Here is a 13,189-nt window from a genome sequence, read left to right as displayed (position 1 = left end):
ACAATCTAGTTTTTGCATGGTTTTTTTCCACATAAAATTGGAAGACGCTGCAGGTTCACTATATAAGAAAATGGAAGGAAGAGGAGCAGTTCTCAAACTGTGGTTCAGCACCCCCAAAGTGGGTCATGACCCCATTTTAATGGGATTGCCAGGGCTGGCGTTAGACTTGCTCAGGCCCAGGGCTGAAGCCAAAGCCCGAGCCCCACTGCCCAGGACTGAAGCCGGCAGTGGGCTCAGGCTTTGGCTTCAGCCCTGGGGGGCGTGGCTCAGGTTACAGAGCCCCCCCCCCCCCACCATCTAGGGCTGAAACCCTCAGGCTTTGGCTCTACCCACCTTGCCTAGGATGGTGGAACTTGGGCTTCGGTTCAGGCTTCGGTCCCACCCCTCAGGGTCATGTCGTAATTTTTGTTGTCAGAAGCGTGTTGAAGTGCAAAGAATTTTGAGAACTGCTGGATTAGAATGTTAAAAACATTAGGGGAGGAAGGTTTTTAGTTGGATCCTGGGGTGATGGATTCTTCTTAAAAGTGAGGGGGACCATGAGGCTCCACCCACTCTGTGGTCCCTGCCCCTACTCTTTCCACTGAGGCTCCACACACCACCACCACCCCTGGCCAAGCCAGAGCCCAGCTGGGGAGCTTGGATCCCTCCACTTGCCTGCCATGTGGGGGCCCAAGAGCAGCCACCAGCCTGTGTCCCCGCCCCCTGGACCCACCCATCCAGGGCAGGTGGCAGCTCTGTGGCTCCCCACAGCTGCCTGCATGGCTCTTACCCTGAGCCGGCTCTGGCTTCCAGGCTGGCCAGGGCCTCGGGGGCAGAACAGCCGCAGCCAGGCCGTGGCAAGAGCTGCCTGGGCAGCTGTGGGGAGCCACAGACCCTCCACCTGCCTTGGGCAGGGGGCCTTTAGGGTGGGGACACAGGCTGGGGGATGCTCTTGCCCCATCCCCCCAGGCAGGTGGAAGGTCCAGGGCTCCACAGCTGCCTGGGCTCTCCGGGACACTCTTACTCCAGTTTCCGGCCTGGCCAGGCGGTGGGCCCTCAGAGGGAAGAGGAGGGGCAGAGGGGTAGGCCCATCTACTTTTTAGCACCCCTGGCTGGATCACGTTTACTACTGGGGGAATTCTGTGCCAAAGTATTAAAAATTTCTGAGCACAAATTCTGCAAAATTCTGCATATTTGTCAAAATAACACAATATGATCACACCAGTTTCAATTATTTTGGTAATTTATTTCAAAATACCTGTCAGCAAGTACATCTGTAATAACAGACAATAGAAGTTTTTTGACAAATAGATTCTAACTAGACATAGATACAGAACTCTGAACAATAATTCATTTAAACTACAATACAGAACCATATTTCCCTTACCACTCAGAAGCAGTGCAAAGGCTTGAGGGAGTCAGGGGTAACAGAGGAGCTGAGGAAGAGGGAAGTAATTGCTGGGAGGGAGAGCCTGGGTGTGAATTTGGAGAGTTGTTGAGTGTGGATTGGAGAAGTTTGGAACAGGTTTTGGGGGTATGGTGGGGGGGAATACCGTCTCCATGTGTCCTTGCACCACCACTCAGTGAGCCCTGTCCCCATGTGGCCCTGCACCTCAGTTCCCATTCAGCTCCTGCCCCAGTCTGTCCTCCCCCAATAGACCTTATGAACCCCAGTCTGTTAACCCCTCCAGCAGTCCCATGTGCCTCACGCTGTCTGTGCCCCCCATATCTTATGTCTCCTGACCTGGCCCCCCCAGCAGGACACTACTATGAAGGTAGCCTCTTTTCTTCCCTATCAGCAGCTGGGACTGGCCCAGGAGCAGCTGCTCTGTTCTAGCACCACAGTGGCCCCTGGTGGGTAAAAGGCATAACTGCAGCAACTTTCCAGTAGAAGTTATTTTTTGCGGGGGGGGGCAAAAAATTCTGCTCAGCACAGGAATTCTGCACATGCACAGTAGCACAAAATTCCCCCAGGAGTAACATGCTGCAAGACTGGTTTACAAGTTTGCCACATCTTTACACCATTTTAGAAACCTGTCAAAACTAGTTAACGACAGCAGTCTTACCAAAATCCAACAGAATCATATGAATTTTGAGTTTTTAAACCAAGTCTCTCTAAAGTGACAAGCCAAAAAAGTTAGGCAAATGTCCTATATGGGATTACTTTTTTGAACCCTTTTATATTCCACTTTTCTCATTTGATTTGCCTCATTTACCAGGAAAAAAAAATCCTGACATAAGAGCATACAAATAAAATTTCTGGGAGATTGGTTTAATTACTGTGGAATTGGGGATTGAGGTGTGTAAAGCATCTTTTAAAAGACCAATTTTTGGAGGAATGCTAGTCTTCTATTCTAAAATAATGCAGGAGTAAAAAGGTTTGAGGCAATACTAAGGTCCATTAAAAGCAGAATTTTTTAAAACTATCTTTGATATGAAATTCATTTCAGGTTATTATTTAAAGGGTGTGCTACCAAACTGGATATTTTTTAAAAGTTAGTTAATAAAAATCCAATTGTCCCTTCTATTAAGGTTCTGATAACAGCATTCATCACCCCTGTATATGCATGCAGTCAAACAGAACAACCCACATGGCTAAAAGGAAGACTAATTTTAACTTCAATAAGCATAAGACAGACATAATGGTAGTTTCAGAACTAAAATGGCAGGGAATCTACACACATTAGACTTATTACTGGTTATGACACACCAGAAAGTTATAATGCCTAATATAATACATTACAGGAAGAACTGTATCTACAGACATTCACTGTAATTTGAGTCCTTTCAGTACCACAGCAACAGGGATACATCTATGAGCTTCACCTCAATTCTGTGAAAAGATCTTTGTCACATCTCTCCTTACTAACAATCAGAAGTTGCAAGAGATTTCAGATGTTCTGAAGGGAAGCCAACTGAGGCTATGTTTACTCTGCACACCTTACAATGGCACAGCTGTGCCGCTACAGCCACGCCTTTGTAAGCTAGGAGAGAGATTGCCCAACAACAAAATAAAACCCCGCCCAATGAGGGGCGGTCGATTCGTCGGCAAGAGAGCATCGACACCGGCATTTTTTGTCGTTAAAACTTCTGTTGTTCAGGGGTGTGTTTTTTTTCACACCACTGAGCGACAAAAGTTTCAACAAAAGTGCAGTATAGAGAAGGCCTAAGTGCAGTATAGAGAAGGCCTAAGTGCTGTAACACCCTGAGTACGGTAGAGGGTTCCCTAAATTGACCAACTCTGTGTTCCGCAGTTTAAGCAGACCTAAAGTTCTTCTATTTCAGTTTAAAAAATAAATCAGACTCAAAGATACTTCAGAGTCTGGTAAGCTCCTTACAGCAGGGGATGGGTCTTACTCATTTGTGTAAATGTAAATACTTACAGTGATATAACATGAAGTTTTCATTCCTACTACAGATCCCCAAAACTACCACAGGCCTCTCACACCATGCTTTAAACCTGCTATAGATACATATGGCTGAGAGCCCAAGCAGACACCGACAAGGTCTCAGAAATAATAAATAAAATAAATAAATAAATAAGAGCTCCAACACGTGGATCTCAGAGGAGTCATCTTGAGGTGCCTGTAGGATGCTAAGCTCGGAATGGTTTCAGAATGGTAGCTGTGTTAGTCTGTATGCTTGTGGCACCTTAGAGACTAACAAATTTCATAAGCTTTCGTATACTTTGGCCAAACCAGGCAGTCTCTACGCAAAAGAATAAATGGACACAAACCAGACATCAAGAATTATAACATTCAAAAACTAGTAGGAGAACACTTCAATCTCCCTGGACACTCAATAACTGACTTAAAAGTGGCAATTCTTCAACAAAAAAATTGAAAAAAACCAGACTCCAATGAGAAACTGCAGAACTGGAATTAATTTTCAAACTGGACACCATCAAATTAGGCCTGAATGAAGACTGGAAGTGGATGGGTCACCACAAAAACTCACTTCCCTCTGCTGATACTCACACCTTCTTGTCAACTGTTTGAAATGGGCCACCTTGACTGCATTGGCCTCATTAGCACTACAAAAGTGATTTTTCCCTCCCTTGGTATTCACCCCTTCTTGTCAACTGTTGAGACTAGGCCACTTCCACCTTAACTGAATTGGCTCCTTAGCACTGCCCCCCCCCCACAGGGTAAGGCAACTCCCATCTTTTCACGTGCTGTGTATTTATACCCCCCAACTGTATTTTCCACTCCATGCATCTGATGAAGTGGGTTTTAGCACACAAAAGCTTATGCCCAAATAAATGTGTTGGTCTCTAAGGTGCCACAAGGACGCCTGGTTGTTTAGCTCTGAAGGAATCACTTGTCCAGCCACAGAGCCTCAAAACCTGCACCCCAGCAAGGCGTCAGCGACTCAGCCCAGCTCACAGCGGGGAAAAGGTGGGTACATGAGGCGGGGGTGAGGGGCTGGTCGCTGAAGCTCAGGGCTGGCAGCCGGATTTTCCCTTCCGTCCTCAGCGCCTGGCTCCGCCGCTACCAGAGGGGAGGGTGGGACGGGAGGCGGGCTCCTCGCGGCTGCGGGCGATGCGCGGCCCGATACCGGCACTGGGGGCCCGCACGCCTCCTTCCACAGGGGGCGCTGGGAGGAGACGGCCGCGGCACCTGAACCGGCCCAGCCGGACCCCCGCAGCCCCCCGGGGTCCCGGCCACAGCGCCAGACGGCTCGCTTGTGCTGGGTCCCTCCGCCCGTCTCCAGCCCCCGGCCCCTTCCCTGCGGAGAGTTTTACCCGCGCCCCGGCTCCCCGTTACCTCTCCGGCTCCCCGCCGTGACCGCCCCGCTCGCGGGATGCTCGCAGCCCGCCCGGCCTCTGCAGAGCGGCACGTGATACCCGGCCCGCCCCGCCCTGGATAGTGGGGGTGGCTCAGGCACCGCCTCCCGGCCTCTGCGCCGGGGCCCTCACCTCAGCCATGGCGGGCGAGGCCCCCCCCCCCCCCGCCATCCTTCTCGGGTGTGTCCTACGCTGCGCCCCACGGGCGATTTGCGACCCCGCCCCGCAGCAGCTCTGGCCTTTACCCAAGGGCAGCCTGCCCCTTTGTGGGGAGCAGCACTCGCCCGCTCTGGGGACGGGGCTTCCCCGCCAGGCGCGGTAAATCCTCCCCCCAGCAAAGGTAGGGAAGGGGGGGGTACATGATTTTCCCGCCCCTGGGTGTGTAAGCAATCTCCTGGGGGCTCTAGAGAGCGTCCACCGCTGGCCGGGGAATCCTCAGACTGGAGAAAAGTAGGGTGACCCGCTGTCCTGATTTTATAGGGACAGTCTTGATTTTTGGGTCCTTATATAGGCTCCTATTTACTCCCCCCCATCCCAATTTTTCAGATTTGCTGTCTGGTCACCCAAGGAGGAAGGGAGCACCATGGAGTATTTAGGCCTTTCCCCTACATTGAGGCAGGACTAAGTGTTATCTAGAGCAGTGCTACTCAACGTGGTGGTCCGCGGACCAGCACCAGGCTGCGAGCCATCGGCTGCCGGTCTGCATGCATATTGCAAAAAAGAATTGCTGGTCCCCCACCTCAGATCGCTTGAGAAGCACTGCTCTAGAGGATGGTTCTCGCCCAGTGGTACGCATCCCCCTGGGGATGCGCAGAGGTCATCCAGGGGGTACATCAGGTCCTCGAGATATTTGCCTAAGTTTACAGCAGGCTAGAGCCCTGCATCAGGACTGGGATCTCCTGGGTCCCACCGGCCCTACTGCCATAATAGCAGGAGCAGGAGAAAAATTCAAGAAAACACAGGAGGAAATGGGAATAGTGGGAGAGGAACAGGATTTAAAAAAAAAGTCTTTGTGCGCCATCATGAGCATCTCTGCCAGCAGCCACTACTCTCCAGCCACCCACCTTTGAATGCAGCACCGCCACCAGCAGCAGCACAAAACCATGGCTATACCAAACCATGCCCCTCTTACTTCTGCACTGCAGCTGGTAGTAGCACTGCCTTGAGCGGTCTTGCTCTGACAAGGGTACAGTAGTTTGGAGAGGTTGAAAACCACTGCTCTAGATCATCCTGGACAGGTTTGTATTTGGGTAAAACTCTCCCACCTCCTCCAGGGGTAGGTAAAGGAGATTCCTAGTGTTTGTGGCATCAAAACAGCAGCCTGTGCAAACACTGCGCACACAGCAGTAAAACAATCTGCTAGTGCATATGTGAGGTATATTATACTTCTGTGCAAGAGTGTACCATGGACGACAGAGGTTTACTTCCAGAGGGGCAAATTCATCCTGTTTTTACCCCACCGCAATTAAAACAGGATACATTTGGCCCTGGAGTCTAGCCACTGGTTTCTTTGACTGTTTCCTAGGAGAAGTCCAGGGAAGCCAGGTACACCAAGGTCTGCGGAACTGCTGATTAAGGTAAATGGCCTGGCACGAGGTTTAGTAAATGAGATTGCCCTCTTTTGCTGTGGATGGCAGAGGGAAGAGAAGAGTGGCAGGTGGATGAAGGTTTACAAACTGGTAATTTGGGGTGGGGTGTTATGCAGGTTCCTTACATGTTCTTCCCCTAAATAAGTCACTGATTGTAGAATGTCTGTTCCATAGAACTTCAGACTACCCCCTTGCTCTTAGGGTTTCCCATTACTAGCCCTTGTGCTGTTACTAGCTAGGTAGAAGGAAGGTGAGCCTCTATCTGACCTTGCTTGAGAAAGTAGCTGAGGACCTCAGGAGCTAGGGTAGTCGTGCTCTGTCTGGCTTTTAAAATCATCTAATCCATCCCTCTGCCAGTCCATGGTCCCTTTCTTACATGGGTCATGGGGTGTTTATCGACCATAAACAATTGATGTGTGCCTGTCCTGCTGCTGTTACATAGGAACCAACTTGACAAGACATACTGCCTCAAAACCAGTGTAGAAACATTAGGTGGAATTCAGACAGTTCCTCCTAATGTTTAAACCCTCCCCTGACTTCTCATTTTCCAGACATGTTGAGCCCTCTGAAATGATGCACTACAGACGGTGGTAATTCAGGCTTCTCTCCCTGCCCACATGCCTTACCATTGTTTCTTATGGTAACAACTTTTAGTCACTACTGATTAACTTGCTGCTTCCTGTCATGCTAGAACACTATCTCCTGTACACAGATGTTTCATTGCTGTATCCTTAGTTACTAACAGAAGATGATTGTATGTAGGAAGGAGAGCTGGGGGTAGATATAAATTCTTGCTAGAGTGCCTGGATAGCTGTGTAATAAACTGCATTCATCAGAGACAATATTCAGTCCTCAGCATTCTGGGCTCATGAAATTTCAGATAATTAGAGCATTGCACCATTAGAGCTAAAAGGACAGACAGATTGTTCTGCTCATGCTGGAGATAGAGGATGAAATTTCATTTTATGACCTCAGAAGAGATTCCTTGGAGCAGGGGTGGGCAAACTACAGCCCGTGGGCTGGATCCGGCCCCTCAGGGCTTTGGATCCAGCCCACGGGATTGTCACTCTCGTGGCGCCGCCAGTCCCAGAAGCGTCCGGTACCATGTCCCTACAGCCCCTGGGGGAGGGGAGGCAGAGGGCTCAGTGCCCAGCCAATGGGAGCTTTGAGGGAGGTACCCACAGGCAAGGGCAGTGCACTGAGCCCTCTGCCCCCCCAAGCCTGCCCTGGCGCATGCTGCTGCCACCCTGGAACTGCTCCAGGTAAGCAGCGCCAGGCCGGAGCCTGAAGCTCTCCTGTACCCCCACACCAACCCCCTGTCCTGAGCCCCCTGCTGCACCCCAACCCCCTGCCCTGAGCCTCCTGCTGCACCTTGCACCCCTCCCTGCATCACTGCCTTGAGCCCCCTCCTGCACCCCAACCCCCTTCCCTGAGCCCCCTCATACACCTGCACCCCTCCTCTGCCCCAACCCCTTGCCCTGAGCCCCTTCCTGCACACCACACCCCCTCCTACACCCCAACCCCTACATTCATGGTCGTGCATGCAATTTCCCCACTCAGATGTGGCCCTCAGGCCAAAAAGTTTGCCCACCCCGCCTTAGAGAATATACCAGCAAGATACTTTCAGGACCTAAAGAAGGAGTTGATAAACCCTAAACACTTGTCATATGGAGGGCTTGGGATAAGAAGCTACAATTATTGCTCAGTAATTGAGCCAAGAGCAGTCCCATAGAGGTACTCATAATTTAAAAACACTTATTACAAAGCATAGTGCTTAAGTACATCGGAAGCAGGAAGCCTGCTAAACAACCAGTGGGGCCACAGGAAATCGGGATGCTAAAGGAGCACTCAAGGAAGATAAGGCCATTGCAGAGAAACTAAATGAATTCTTTGCATCGGTCTTCATGTCTGATGTGAGGGAGATTCCCAAACCTGAGCCATTCTTTTCAGGTGACAAATCTGAGAAACTGAGGTGTCATTAGAACAAATTGATAAATTAAAGAGTAAGAAGTCACCAAGACCAGATGATATTCACCCAAGAGTTTGGAAGAAACTCAAATATGAAATAGCAGAACTACCAGCTGTGGGATGTAACCTATCACTTCAATCAGCTTCTGTACCAGATGACTAGAGGATAGCTAATTTGACACCAATTTTTTTTAAAAAAAGGCTCCAGCAGTGATCAACAATCACAGACCAGTAAGCCTAATGTCAGTACCAGGCAAATTGGTTGAAACTATAATAAAGAATAGAATTATCAGACACATCAATGAACATGATTTTGGGGGGGAAGAGTCAATGTGGTTTTTGTAAAGGGAAATCGTGCCAAACCAATCTACTAGAATTCTTTGAGGGAGTCAACAAGCATGTGGACAAGGATAATCCAGTAGATATAGTGTATTTAGATTTTCAGAAAGCCTTTGACCAGATCCCTCACTAAAGACTCTTAGGCAAAGTAAGCTGTCATAGGACAAGAGGGGAAGTCTTCTCATGAATCGGTAACTGGTTAAAAGATAGGAAACAAATGGTAGAAATAAATGGTCAGTTTTCAGAGTGGAGGTAAATACTGGTATCTCCCAGGGGTCTGTACTGGGACCAGTACTATTCAACATATTCATAAATGAGCTGGAAAAAGGGGTAAACAGTGAGGTGGCAAAATTTGCTGATACAAAACTACTCAAGATAGTTAAGTCCAAAGCAGACTGCAAAGAGTTACAAAGGGACAAAATGGCAAATGAAATTCAATGTTGATAAATGCAAAGTAATGCACATTGGAAAACATTCTCAACTACACATACAAAATGATGGAGTCTACATTAGCTGTTACGACTGAAGAAAGACCTCTAGATAGTTCTCTGAAAACATCTGCTCAGTGTGCAGTAGCAGTCAAAAAAGCTAGCAATGTTGGGAATCATTAGGAAAGAGATAGATAATAAGACAGTAAATATCATAATGCCATTATGCAAATCCATGGTATGCTCACATCTTAAATACTGCATGCTGATCTGGTCACCCTCTCTCAAAAAAGATGTATTGGAATTGGAAAAGGTATAGAAAAGGGCAACAAAAGTGATTAGGGTATGGAACAGCTTCCATATGAGGAGAGATGAATAAGACTAGGATTTTTCAGCTTGGAAAAGAGATGACTAAGGGGGGATATGATAGAGGTCTATAAAATCATGAGTGGTGTGGAAAAAGTGTTATTTACTCCTTCTCATAATAGAAGAACCAAGGGTCACCAAATGAAATTAATAGGCAGCAGGTTTAAAAACAAACAAAAGGCAGTATTCCTTCACAACACAGTCAACCTGTGGAACTCTTTGCCAGAGGATGTTGTGAAGGCCAAGACTAACAGGGATCAAAAAAGAACTACATACGTTCATGGAGGATAGGTCCATCAATGGCTATTAGCCAGGATGTAAAACCATGCTCTGAAGTGTCCCCAACCTCTGTTTGCCAGAAGCTGGGAACGGGTGACGGGATGGATCACTTGATGATTACCTGTTCTGTTCATTTGCTCTGAAGTACCTGGCATTGACCACTGTTGGAAGACAGGATACTGGGCTAGATAGACCATTGGTCTGATCCAGTATGGCTGTTCTTATGTTCATAGGATTAGACACCAAAATTAACTAATTTCACAACAGTCATGTGAGGTAGATGTGTTATACCCATCTGTAAGATGGATATGGGCATAGGCACAGTAAATCACTTCTCCAGTGTCACTCACAGGAAGAGCCAGGTATAAGCCTCTAGTCCTTACTTCGGGTACCCTTCTTTGAAGCCTCTAGTCCTTACTCCGGATACTAGAGAAGGCTACCCTGGCCCTGATCTTACAAACATTGACATATAAGTAAGTGTACAGACTTGAATAGTTTCACTGAGCCTATCATTTTTAGCCATTGGAATATTTACCAAGGGTCATGATAGTGATGTAGAATCTATGCCATTATGAATTTTAAAATCAAGACTGGATGTTTTTCTAAAAGATATGCTCTAGGAATTATTATAGGGAAGTTCTATAGCCTGCATTATACAGGGGGTCAGACTAGATTATCAGTGGTCTCTTCTGACCTTGAAGTCTATGAGTTAGTATTTCCAGGACTTGGAATTGAAAATTACATCTGTTCAGGATGTATGTTCTGTTAAGAATGTATAGTTTTGCAAAGACAAAATAATAGTGCCATAAGTAAGCTAAAATATAACCTGCTAACAAAATAGCAGCTAGGAATAAAAAGAATATTGATTGGATATAGGAGTATTTTAAAATGCACATCTTCTCTTGGGGAAAAAAAGGTGTTGTCATAATGCAAGTTAGCTCATACATGACAATTATAGCAAAAAATAAGGCAGTTTATAGTTTTTGCTTGACTTAGCAAGTCAAATTAAAGACTATGGAGAAACCTAGAATTTTCTTCACACGGCCTTTACCACATATTGGTTAACACCAGGTAAGAGCACACCTTTGTCTCCTCCCCCCACCCCACAGTGAAGATAATGCCAAACAGGGCTTTGTGAAACTTTCTGATGTATCTGAGTTTTACCATTTTTATGAGCCTGTAGTTCTGCAGCTGCTACTAATCTCCATTTCCTCTTTATCAGAGTCCCCTTAAAAACTCACATTTTCCACTCACATTCTGAGCCCTAAGTCCTTTGATTCACTGTCCATCAGGCTGGCAACAGAGTTTGTCAAAAACAGAGCTCAAACATCCCAAAACAAATACAGTCTTTCACCAGCTCTAGTTCTACATAGTCTCCTATTGGGCTTACCCACTTTACTATCAGACCACCTACCTCTAGCAGTCTGAGCTGCTACTTCCATCCATCCATCCAAACAAACCCTCCCTACAACCTCTGGATGCCTTTTATATTTGAATCACCTGATTCCTCTCAGATGGAGCTCATCTTGTAACTAGGGCTAGCTCAACCCCAGGCTCTCCAGCCCAGGGGCAAGTCACCCTGTTACAGAGCCAAAGATTTCCAATTAAACTCATCAACACAGAAATCAATTGAGCAAACTCAAAAAAAAAAATCTAAACATGAAAATCACTAAACAAATGAAAATAAAACTTGAAGGAAAACCAACATACAAGACTCATGAAACTAAACAAAAGATCAAAATCTGACAAAACCAGGGGAATATCTGCAAGTAAGAGAAATCCAAACACACTAGCCAATTATTTAACTGGTGAAATTTGTCCTGATATGAAGGGCCAACATAAGCTCTTCCATACCATTTAACATCCAAGAAGGCAGGGTGCCATTGCTTCTGCATCCCCTGTATAGTGATAGTCCAGTGGAAATGGGCCTGCGGTAGGCCAATAGGATTGACAGTTACGTGGAACTAGATGACCCAATACCCAGTGCAAATGTCATAGAGGAGCTGCTTATAGTGACACATTGGTGAGTACTTATCTGGCCCACTGCTGAAATTCTGCTATCAAAGTTGGGTGTTGGGGTCACTTTCCAGCTTCTGTTGATGTTCACTGGACACTCCTATAGTATTCTTGCCAGAGATTTGTCCTTGGGGCTCATAAATATGCTTTGGAAGAGAGAATGTATTACCTATGGAATGGACCAGATTTGACCAATTGGTAGATTTTTCCAATATCTAATGGGACTCCTTCCTCATAAGATGTTCATGCCAACCTCACCACCTCAAACAGAACAACCTGAGCTCAGTGCACTACTGTCCTTACAGTCTGCGTAACTTTCAGGAGAGCAATAGAATTATTTCAAGTTAATGATTTTACAAGTTTTAAGTGCTTTTGTCACTATTTTGGGTTAAAGTTATGAATGGCTTTAAAAAAAAAGGAAAATAAATTAGTATATTCTCCCTTAGTGCTTCACATGCTTTTCTGGAACAAGGGTTTAACATTGGATTATTGGGAAAATTTTGAGGTTCTCTTTCCTAATACATGGGCAGCACATCACTGGTGCTGCAGTTGCTATCCTGTCCATAAGTATTTATGTTTCATACCCTGATTTAGAAACTAAGAATCATTCTTGTTAGGCAATTGAAGGGCCTGTTACTTGCTCTGCTTTGCTATAGATGGATGTAAAGATCATTATTCTTACTGTTCACCCCTGTTCCCCAGTGCTTCATTTGTGAAACAATATTCTACACAAAACAAAGCAACTTTTGTGCCAACAACAGAGACCTTTTTTTTTTCTTTTTCTTTTTTTTTTTTTTCAGGAAAGTAGGTGGTTGGAATATTAGGTGTGATAGAGTGTTGCAACAGAATCTTAACAAGACCATGTGTATGCCCACTTCAGGTAAGCATGAGTGCAAGCACCTTACAACAGACAAAATGTATGCAATGTTGAGGGGGGAGATAAAAAAAAATGCAATTGAAGATTTAAAAATATAAATGTCTACATTTGGGCTTCTAAATCTATATTTAAGCACTTATTTAAGTTGTCTGATTATTCCAAAGTACTGAGCAGCCAGCAACTTCCTTTATTCGGATGCTTTGGAGGCTAACTTTAGGCCCTTATACTGAAAATCTTGGTCTCATTCACTAGTCTGCAAAAGTTCATAGAGGCTGTGAAATAAACTCTCCGATCCCATTGTCCTTCCTCATTTCCCACGCATCTGCCTCTGTTATCTTTCAAATAACATTTTACTTATTATTGCCTGACATTATCCTTTTACCCGTTTTTGTCCATAGTCAAAGGGTAGCTGGTCTCTGTGGACAGACAGAGCCAGGCTCCCCTGGAAATTCAGCTAATTAAAGAGGGCCAGGATAGACCTGGGCCTACAAAGGTCTGTTAGTGGGCATCTGGAGGAAGGAAGAACTGAGACAGGCTGAACCCGGCACTGGCAGAGGAAGCT

The sequence above is a fragment of the Natator depressus genome, chromosome 12, assembly GCF_965152275.1.
Source record: "Natator depressus isolate rNatDep1 chromosome 12, rNatDep2.hap1, whole genome shotgun sequence".
Classification (NCBI taxonomy): Eukaryota; Metazoa; Chordata; order Testudines; family Cheloniidae; genus Natator; species Natator depressus.
The sequence above is the reverse complement of the archived record's forward strand: the minus strand, read 5'-3'. Positions refer to the sequence as shown.